This window comes from Choloepus didactylus, chromosome 4 (genome assembly GCF_015220235.1).
Source record: "Choloepus didactylus isolate mChoDid1 chromosome 4, mChoDid1.pri, whole genome shotgun sequence".
NCBI lineage: Eukaryota > Metazoa > Chordata > Mammalia > Pilosa > Megalonychidae > Choloepus > Choloepus didactylus.
This window is the reverse complement of record NC_051310.1, coordinates 191081283-191091603: the sequence shown is the minus strand read 5'-3', so window position 1 is coordinate 191091603 and position 10321 is coordinate 191081283. Positions and strand designations below refer to the sequence as shown.

Below are 10321 nucleotides of genomic sequence, written 5' to 3'. Positions count from 1 at the left end.
AACACTGATGTCACAATTCAGGCCAGTACATAAATGTCCAGTTTCTGCTGGATGAATTTCAAGCAATAAAATTCACAGTGGTCAAAAACTGCTATGATTTGAGCTCCTTCAAAATGAATGATTCTCTTGGTGGGTAACAGTATTTTATTTCTAATTTAGAAGGAAAAGCCAAAGGGATTCAGCATGGCAAAGCAGAGGGATGTGCTTGGGGTTCTGAATTTGAATTGTTATTATATCATCATGGTTAATGTTATTTTGCATTGCATAAGAGAAGGCACACCTTAGTGAATACTCAACCCCCCTCTAATTGTGAACTTGAGGACACACAGTCACTCAGTTTCCCCAAAGCTGGAAGTTGCAGGCACAGTGTTGCTGTAAAGGGGTAGATGAGAGCACAGAATTCAGAAACAGCTCGAGGCACTAAATTTGACACGGATGTTGAGGACATGTGGCTTCAACTGGATAAAGATCTACACTACAAAATACTGTGTAATCATAGGCTAACATATAATTAGAGGAATCATTTGTATCTATGCCTTGATTTGAGGAAGCACCATGAAAACTCCCAAAATCAAAACTATTCCAGAAACTATTTCCACTCAAACACTCCAGTGACCTCACTGGTGTACCTGAAACGCCACTGCTGAATTTTCCTAGACCCATTTAAATTATCTTTCAGTGATGACCTCTTTGGAAATATTTTATGCATCCAAACTGGGAGAATTATAGCTGGCATGAAATTTAAAAGGTTAGAAGAATGCATGAAGGATTGGTGGCTTTGTTGTCATTGTCAACAGAAAAATGATTGAAAGAGCAAGACAAAGGCAAATAAAGTCTGGAGATTCCTCAAACCCTCACAGTTTGAAGATGGAGAATTTATTTCCCCACCTTTCAAAACATTTCTTGTTTTGTCTACAGCAGCTTTTTTGTAATTGCTTCATCTTCTCTTATCTCTGCCTCTTTATGAGAATTATGTGGCTATTTCAGGCTGACAAGTGATTTTATATCAAGGTAGTAATACCTCTTAGAATGGTAGAGAGGATAGCAAAATAAAAACTCTGTACAAATGGGAAAACAGAAGCTCTGTGATGTTAAATTATTCAACCATGATTATAGCCTGGTTAATCACATTTATATAATGTAGGTTTGTATAATTCTGGCTGTCTTTATAGTATACTATAACACCTCCTGACTGTCAAAAGCTTAAGATCAACTAGAGAACATAATCTGATATACAGAAGACCTGAGTTTCATAAGTAGGAGAACCTGCAGAAGTCATTCAGTGTCAACTACTTGAGTCCTCACTGATGAATGCAAATCACCTTGCATGGCTTTGCACAGAAGGGAAAATGAAGCATATTTTCTCTTTTCAGTGCAAAACAATGGGTAAACTTTTCCAGATAGAGAAATATTACCATATCCCCAAACACAAGTTTGCTTAAAAATTAGGTTGAGTGTCTTTTACAGAATAAGAACTAGATAAATATTTAGGGAAAAAACCCTAATAGGTGACTAGATGTTAAAGAAAGGTGAGGGAGGTGGAACACTTCAGTGAGTGACTTAGAAAATTCACTTTATTTCTCTGGGCATTTTTTTCCTCACTAGAGGTGAATGAATTGACTGTTGTAAGGAGACAAGATGATCGGAATAAATGCACTTCAAATTCTTTAAGTATTTTTGCCAAGCAGCAGGAAGTACACATTCTCCATTATCCACTACTGTGATTATTTGTTTGCTCATCATTGGAAATAATGCTGTGGTCCTTTTTATGTTTTCTTTCAGATAATTTAATTTTCTCTTTGGAATTTGCCCTGCTGGATCAATTCCATGGAAAAAACAACAATGTATCTGAATTCATTTTCTCGGGCCTTTCTCAGAACCCAGCAGTTGCAAAAGTTTGTTTTGTGGTGTTTTCTTTCTTCTACACAGTCATTCTTCTCGGAAACCTCCTCATCGTTCTGACAGTTTCCACTGGCAACATTTTCAAGTCTCCTATGTATTTTTTCCTGAACTATTTGTCTTTTGTGGACATTTGTTATTCCTCAGTGACAGCTCCCAAGATGATTGCTGACCTGTTAGCCAAGACTAAAGCTATCTCCTATGTGGGGTGTATGCTGCAACTCTTTGGGTCACATTTCTTTGGTTGTACTGAGATCATCATTCTTACTGTGATGGCCTATGATCATTGTGTAGCCATCTGTAAACCCCTACACTATATCATGGACCAGAACAGATGCAATAAAATGTTGCTAGGAACCTGGATAGGTGGACTCTTACCCTCCATTATCCAGGTGGCTCTGGTGGTCCAGATACCCTTTTGTGGACCCAATGAGATTGACCACTACTTTTGTGATGTCCACCCTCTGCTGAAACTTGCCTGTGCAGACACATATGTTGTTGGTGTTGTTGTGATGGCCAAAGTGGGAACATAACTCTGGGGAGCTTTGTTACCTTGCTAATCTCCTATACAATCATCCTGGTGTCCCTAAGAAGCAGTCAGCAGAGTGCAGATGCAAAGCTCTTTCTACCTGTGGCTCCCACATTGCTGTGGTCATCATATATTTTGGAACCTGCACTTTCATATACATGCACCCCAATGTTACCTTTTCAGAGGATAAGATGGTGGCTTCCTTTTACACCATTGTCACCCCCATGTTAAATCCCTTGATTTATACTCTGCAAAATACAGAAGTAAAGAATGCAATGAAGAACTTGTGGGGTAGAAATTTTCCTGGCAGGCTAATAGCAAATAGTTGGAAGTGATGTGGCTAACCTGATGACCTTAAATTTTCCCAGCCTTGGTTAACTCATCTGCACAATGAAGAGACTAATAGCAACTGCACAGGTTTGAAAGGAACAAATGATACAATAACACATTTTACAGATGGAAAATAATATTTATGATCATTATTATTACACTCATTGTAATATTTCATGATAAGATAATTTTCTAAAATATCTAGGTCAGAGTAATTTTATTAAACTAAGAATATCATTGGGACCTTATTCAGCATCATTGCTTTTTCCTCCCCATTCTGGTTTGTTTGCCATTTTCTTTAAAAAGTGAAAGTATACTGTGAAGTATTTATGGCTGTTTTTTAGCATTTTGATCTGTATTTAGGACAAATTAAGCACTCAGTTTGCATATGTGTCCTGAAAAAATGAATACATGAAACTAGCAGGAAACTGAACTAAACCATTGTGATATAAGTGCTCCCAAACATGGATTCTGGCAAAAAAAAACAAATCAAGAAACTTGGAATGAGAGGGAAAGAGTGAGCAGAATATAAGAGATGCAAAACAAGTTTGAAAGACAGAAGACTTGTTATCTTCTGATCTTTGAAAAGCTGTTCCCTTTCTCTTGGACTTATTGTCTTTACCCACACAAGGATTTTTGACAAATTTACCTTTAAGATCCCTCTTTTAATTGTAACTCCCATGAATATGCTTCTGCTAAATGGACTCTAATCTTTACCTGTACTCTGTAACAAGAGACACTATTAATATGAAGTGACTAACTGGAAAAATTGAAGAAACTGTATAAAAACAGTCACCTGTGAAGAATATGTAACTGTGACTCAAATCAACATGGTGAATGTAATTTACTGTAATTCATGGTTGGGGAATCATATGTCCTCCAAAGTTTGAACCAAACAGCTTTAACAAATAACTTGAGCCATTTCCCCCTGCATTCTTTTCTTACGTAAGCATAATTTCCAGCTATAAATTCCAGAGAGGCTCATTCCAGAGAAACACACATATGGCTTTGTTTTGTGTACTAACAACTTGCTTCAATGATATATCTTCCTTTCACCATGAGGCACAACCTGGTATTTTTTCCTGTAGCAGGAGAACATATTACTGACTACCCCTCCACCATTGTCCCATTGCCTTTTCCACAAATCATATTACCCAGTTATTGTGCATGTGTTTATGGTTGTGGTGTGTGTGTGTGTGTGTGTGTGCATGTGTATGTGCATCTCTGTGGATGTTTAAATAATACTCACTTTAAGGGCTGCACATAGTTAAGCCTTAAAAAATGTATGTTGATGTTGCTACAACAGAATTAAAGATAGGAAATATTAAAGGAAGCTAGAAATCTCGGTTAAAATGTGTAATGAAGAAGTCAAGATCCTTTGCTTTGGGATCACACAAATCCATGTTTATTGTCCCAGCATGGACATATACTCACTGGTGACTATGGGCTTCCATTTTTTCAATTTTAAAATAAGAGCTAAACTACTGTTTTCTTAAGATTGGCTAGAAATTGGAATTACCTTGAGAAATTTTTGAACAGATATGAGAACCAAGTCCAAGAAATTCTGATTCAGTAGGCCAGAGTTAAGAGGTATATAAAAATCTGCATTTAAAAAAACAAAAACAAAAACAAAAATTCTATAGTGATTTTTATGCAGCCAGTTGTCACTTCTCAGGAAACTTGGATTTGGCAACACTGGTACTAGACTTGGCTCTTTTTAGAGCTTATGAATTCTGTAAGTCAACGTAATCCAAAGATCCTTACTTTGGATAAATATCCCCATCTACTTTGCTTGTAACACATGTAATACATCTAACACAATACTCTTTCCTTTGTGCTTTTCCATTAAAATGTTTCTAATATAAGGGTATAATATGACTGATCTTGCATGCTTGAGGGTCCTAAGAAAGTAAAAGCTGCCAGGTTCATGGAAGGGGAGCATGGGTAAAACCATTCAAGATGCCACCAGTAACATTAAAAACTTTTCCCATCCACAAAAGTTTCCAGGAGTCAAACCCCATCAGAGGAGCTTTGAGAGTCTCCTCTTGGTTCTTTGGAAGGAGATGGACTCAAATGATGAGAAATCAGAACCTCCCATTTTCTATGGGGCAAGTCTAGTCAACAACAGCAATTTATTCCATAGATGTGATTACAACATTGGCCGTCAGCTTTTTAGGTTTTTAATCTTGCTGCCAAAAGATGTGGGATGTGATTTTGCAAAACAGATGCCTTCATAAATGAAAATAAATGTCACTGCTTCTCATTTTCCTAATGAAGAAATTTATTTCATAATGCAAAACAATGAAAAGTTGTCCCCCATCTTTTAACTGGTAAATATACTTCTGTTTTCTGGAGTATAAAATTTATTAAACACTTTTCCATGTAACACTTGATTGAATATGTAAAGATAGCTCTTATACTTCTTACTATGGAATCCCTTTTATTTATTTAAACATATTCAGAAGATTAAGATATTTCTCACGTATCAGAATCTCCAGAAATTCACTATTTTTGTACTGCCTGAGTGACATGCTTCATTTTTTCAGTGTTCTGATGTGTCCAGTTTTTGCAAGGTGACCAGCTTTCAGTACACTGTCCTGCAAATGGTACAATATGACTTCCCTTTTATGCATTAGAAGAATGAGAGTTACATGTACTATACCTGAATCCAACCTGAAGACTGAGATTATGTCCAGCCATGCCCTGCCTGGATCAATTGAACCCCAGCAAATCCACAGACACATATGTGAGCAAGAATTAAATGCTTATTGAGTAAGTAATGAGTTTTGAAATGCCTAGTTACACACAATTACTGAATAGAATGATGCAAGAGTGGCATGGTTAAATTTTGAAAGAGGGGATTTTGAGCATGTTCTTGAATATATAAAACCTCCCATATATTTAGTGTGAGTTACTTTGCAAGGGCCACTGAAACAAAAGGCAAGTTGGAGAGAATGGACACAAGGGACAGAACATTACTTTGACTGGACACATAAAAGCAATATTCTAAAAGTCTAAGTGTGTGGTCAGCCTCCCTTCCACTTTTCCTTCCATTGATAACACATGGAAAGAGATTGATATAGTATTAACCATGCTTGTATAGATTCCCTTTCACCCCCTCCTTATTGATAGGTTATAGAAAGAGGGTGAAAAGAGATAAATACAAACCATATTTAAACTGACTCCTGAAAGACCTGTCTCCTATTCAGGGAAAACAAATAGGGACTATTTTGCAATCAGCTAATTTAATTCCTTACTGAAAAATGTGGCCTACATACTCAGCAGCAACAGGCTTCTTAAAATAAATACCAAAATTAAACACTTGCCCATCCAGCTATAGACATCTCTGTTGACCTTCACCTTCTTGAATGAGAGAATCCCACCAGGAGTTTTTCATAATCTGACAATTTAAGTCATTAAATTATTTAATTTAATTTAATTAATTCAGGAGGTAATCACCACAAAACCAATGTCAAAACATTCATTATTCTATTGAATTTTGGCCAAAGAGGGAATGAGCTATCATTGAACTACATTTAACTATGAACAAGTTGGGAGTAGACTTTCATTTAGGAGGAAATATTCCAATTCTTGTGACTTTTAAGTTATGGGCAGAAAAAGATTATTAAACAATCCAGAGCATCACATGAAACTATGCACATTGCATTTCAGTTTAAATTGTCAGATTTGAATGTGGTTCTCCAGAAATTGCCTCTCCTCTTAATTAATTTGCTGGTAGAGTGAGAAGGAAGAAGGAGTAAAAACCCTAAACATATCAAAGCCAAATAAAACTGCTAAGAAAATCTTGGCTCTAGTGTTAACACAATGGATCCAGAATGTGGTGGTCAGTATTTCAAGGGGACTACATACATTTACAGCCAACTGTATGCCAGTAGGAGGTGGGTGGACAGAGCACAAGCATAGAAGTTAAAGAAACTTATGGGCTCACTTTGAGAATGACTTTCTCTCCTGGAAACCCCAGTTTCATCATGTGTCACAAGAGCAAACCTGAAGGATTTTTGTAACCTATAAAGCTCTTTATGAGGAATCTAACAGGTCCTCAGTAACTCAGAGATATTGTCATACTGCCAGGAAACAGCAAAGCTTCCTGTCTTTTTCTTCTTACCTCCAAGGTGATGGTAGTTTGTAATGAGGTTCTATGGTTGGCTTGTCTTACAGGAGTACTTTGAATACTTGCAAATATATTATTAGGACATCCACATTGGTTTTAGGTGTCTATTCACTAGCCTGCAGAATGTCACATATAATGCATTCTCAGGGTGTGGGGTTGCTTTAGTTGCTCAGGACCACTTGCAAAATGATTGTCATCTTGATAAAAGAATAAAAAAATACACTATATTGAACTGTGAGAAAAAACAAAACTAGACTCTGACCTGACCCTCTATTATCTTACTTGTCTCATTTTCAATATATTTCATCACTTATGTGCTTCCCTTTGGGTTCTAAGTGCTCTAGTTTTTCAAACAGTATTCATGTGGAAACTTGGGAAAGCAAAGCTGTTGTTGAAATCTTCATCACCTATAGCTAATTGCCACAAATGTATTCCTGACCTTAAACTTGGTTGCCTGTTTCACATGGAACAATAATATATTAAATGTATAAAATTCATTTTCTTAACGGGGGCTGTGGTATAAGAAAGGAGCACCAGAAAGTACCATTCTGGTTATCTCATATTTGTAAATTTGGTTAACTTTTATCCAACTTCTTGGCCTCAGTTATGTTCATCCCATGTGTTGTGGGAGCAGATGACACAAGAAGATCTTGGAGATCCCTTCCAGATCACATAGCTTGAGGATTCCCACATAAATAAGAGAAACACTTCATGGAACAAAGGTGATCTTGGCCAATATCCCAGTTGGGGTCACCCTCACTAGTTTCTGAGTTCAATATTCTTCATATCTCCTAAGTATGAGGGTCTGTCTGAGTGGAGGGAAAATAGTTTCAAATAGCTTAAATAGTTAAAGTAAACTCCAAAAGACACAACTTGTATTATGGACAGCAAGGATTAACAAACTGCACCCACGTATGTCCATCTCCTCAGTTTAAGGAAAATGTTAAGTTCAAGGTTTTCTTCACATAGTGGGAGATTCTCCATGCTGTACATTTAAAGAGAGCATCAATTACAGACAGCATATATTTTATATGAAGTTACAAATGCAGTCATAAAAGTACATTTATAGGACTGCAAGATGATGTTTACCATCAATCTTGAAATTTCTAATTACTGGACTACACCACTGACTGGGTACAGAGGTTTAATTACAGTATGCATATTTTTATAACTTCCATAATATACTGTGAATAGAATAATTATGTTGCATTGCATTATTTGGAAACATAGTTTTTAAATGAAAATAATTAGAATATACAAAAATACTTGCAATGCATTTTGGCATTGCTTTATTATTATTATTGTTATTATTATTATTGTTGTTGTTTTTGTATTAATGGAAACCTCAAAAACTGGAACTGCCCAGGACCTCCTTTACTATGAGAAATCTTATCTATATCCTATAAAGCAAGGCATGGTCACCAAACTATGCAGTCTAAAATTTGCCATGATAAAAGGACCTTGTTTTAGTTTGCTAACACTGCTGAAATGTAATATACCACAAAATGGGTTGGCCTTTAACAATGGGGATTTATTTGTTTACTTGCTTACAGTTTGGAGGCCATGAAAATGACCAAATCAAGGCATCATGAAGACAATATCTCGACTTTTCTGTCAGATGGCAAGGCACATGGTGGCATCTTCTGGTCTCTCCCTTATCTTCTGGGCTTTGCTGCTTTCAGCTTCTTCTTTAAGTGGCTTCTCCTGTTTCTGTGGCTTTCTCTCTCAGCTTCTATGTCCTTCTATATCAACTTCTGCATCTTTTTCTCTGTGTATTTCTGTCTGTATTTCATTCTTTTATAAAGACTCTAGTAAGAGGATTAAGACCCACTCTGAATGAAGTGAGTCAAATCTTAAATTAAGATCCTACTCACCAAAAGATCCTAGTTACAATGGATCCACACCCACAAGAAGAGATTAAATTTAAGAACATAATTTTCTAGGGCCACAAAACCTCCACACCAACACAGACACTAGTGCCCACTATGTGTTGGATCCATTAAGGACAAAATAAGTTGCAGAATGTCAGAGCTGGAAAGGATGAGATCATCTGATCTACTGCCTTTGTAAACAAATTCAGAGAAGTGAAAAATAACAGGATGAAAGTAGGTGACTGGTCTTCTCTGTTTGAGGTTTGCACCTTTAGATGGCAGCACATCACCCTCTGTACCTGCTGAATTTGTTGACATTGATAAGATGGGACAAGGACTGGACACCAGAGGCATCATTTCACTTCAAACAGCTTGTCTTGGCACAACACTTTCCTCATGACATTCTTCATGTCTGCATTTCTCAGTGTGTAGATGAGGGGGTTGAACATGTGGTAACCACTTTGTAAAACATGGGAAACACCTTATCACTGACAGAATCAGCCATGGGGACTTAAGTGAAGATGAGGGGCAAAAAGAACTTGTCTACCATGGTGGTGTGTGAACCACAGGTGGAGAGGGCTTTGAGGCAGCCATCAGATGAGTGGGTCCTCAGGGTGGACAGGATTATGATGTAGGAAATTATCAAGACAACAAAGGTCAAAATGGACAGCATTCCTGTGGTGTTAATGTTTGCAATAATCAACCATCTGGTGTCAGTGCAGGCCAGCTTTAGCAAGGGAAATACATCACAGAAATAGTGGTCTATCTGATTGGGGCCACAGAAAGGAAGTTCTGTGATAATCAATTATTGAATGGATAGATGCTCCAATAATAGAGGCCATCACCAGGATGTAGCACAGCTGTCTGCTCATGATGATCATATAAAGAAGGAGTCTACAGATGGTTGCATAGTGGTCATAAGCCATGGCCACCAAGATGAAGATCTCAGTGGTGCCAAAGGTGGGTATAAGACATCTGGGCCATGCAACTCTTGTAGGAGATTGGCTTCTGCTGGACCAGTAAATCTGTGGTCAGTTTGGGAGCTACCATGGGGGTGAATTAGATGTTCATGAAGGACAAATAGCTGAGAAAAAAAAATACATGGGCTGCTCACTGAGGTGGCTGCTTGTGAGCAGAATGAGCAAGTTTCCCAAGAGAGTTACAAGATAACAAGTGAGAACAGCACAAAGCAGGCAGCCTTTGCATCCTCATCACTAAAAAGGCCTAGGAGGATAAATTATGTGATGTTTTCATGTCCCATGTCTTCTGTGGAGTTGATAATTTAGAAGGGGAAATTAATATACATGAAACTCTAGAACTTTTGACACTGTTAATTGATTTTAGTTTTTGAAAAGAGAATTTCAGCCTTTTTTAATTTTAAATTTGCAATTCAATACAGATCTAACATGTTGCAGAGAATGTATACTGAAAAATTCTCTCAGCATAAATGGAGCATTTCAAAGTTAAACATTGCTTCAAATTTCAAATCTCAACCTCTTTAAGCCTGTTTCTTCTTAAAATGAGGAAAATTGTGAAGAATGAGAAACTGTAAGTGAAAGT

At 37.1% G+C, this 10321-nt stretch overlaps 2 pseudogenes; one reads left to right on the top strand and one right to left on the bottom strand.

The window, feature by feature from the left end:
* The first annotated feature begins 386 nt into the window (after nt 1-386).
* LOC119533062 lies at nt 387-2763 on the top strand (annotated as a pseudogene).
* A 6351-nt stretch (nt 2764-9114) lies between these two features.
* Nucleotides 9115-10022, bottom strand: LOC119531593 (annotated as a pseudogene).
* Nucleotides 10023-10321: the final 299 nt, after the last annotated feature.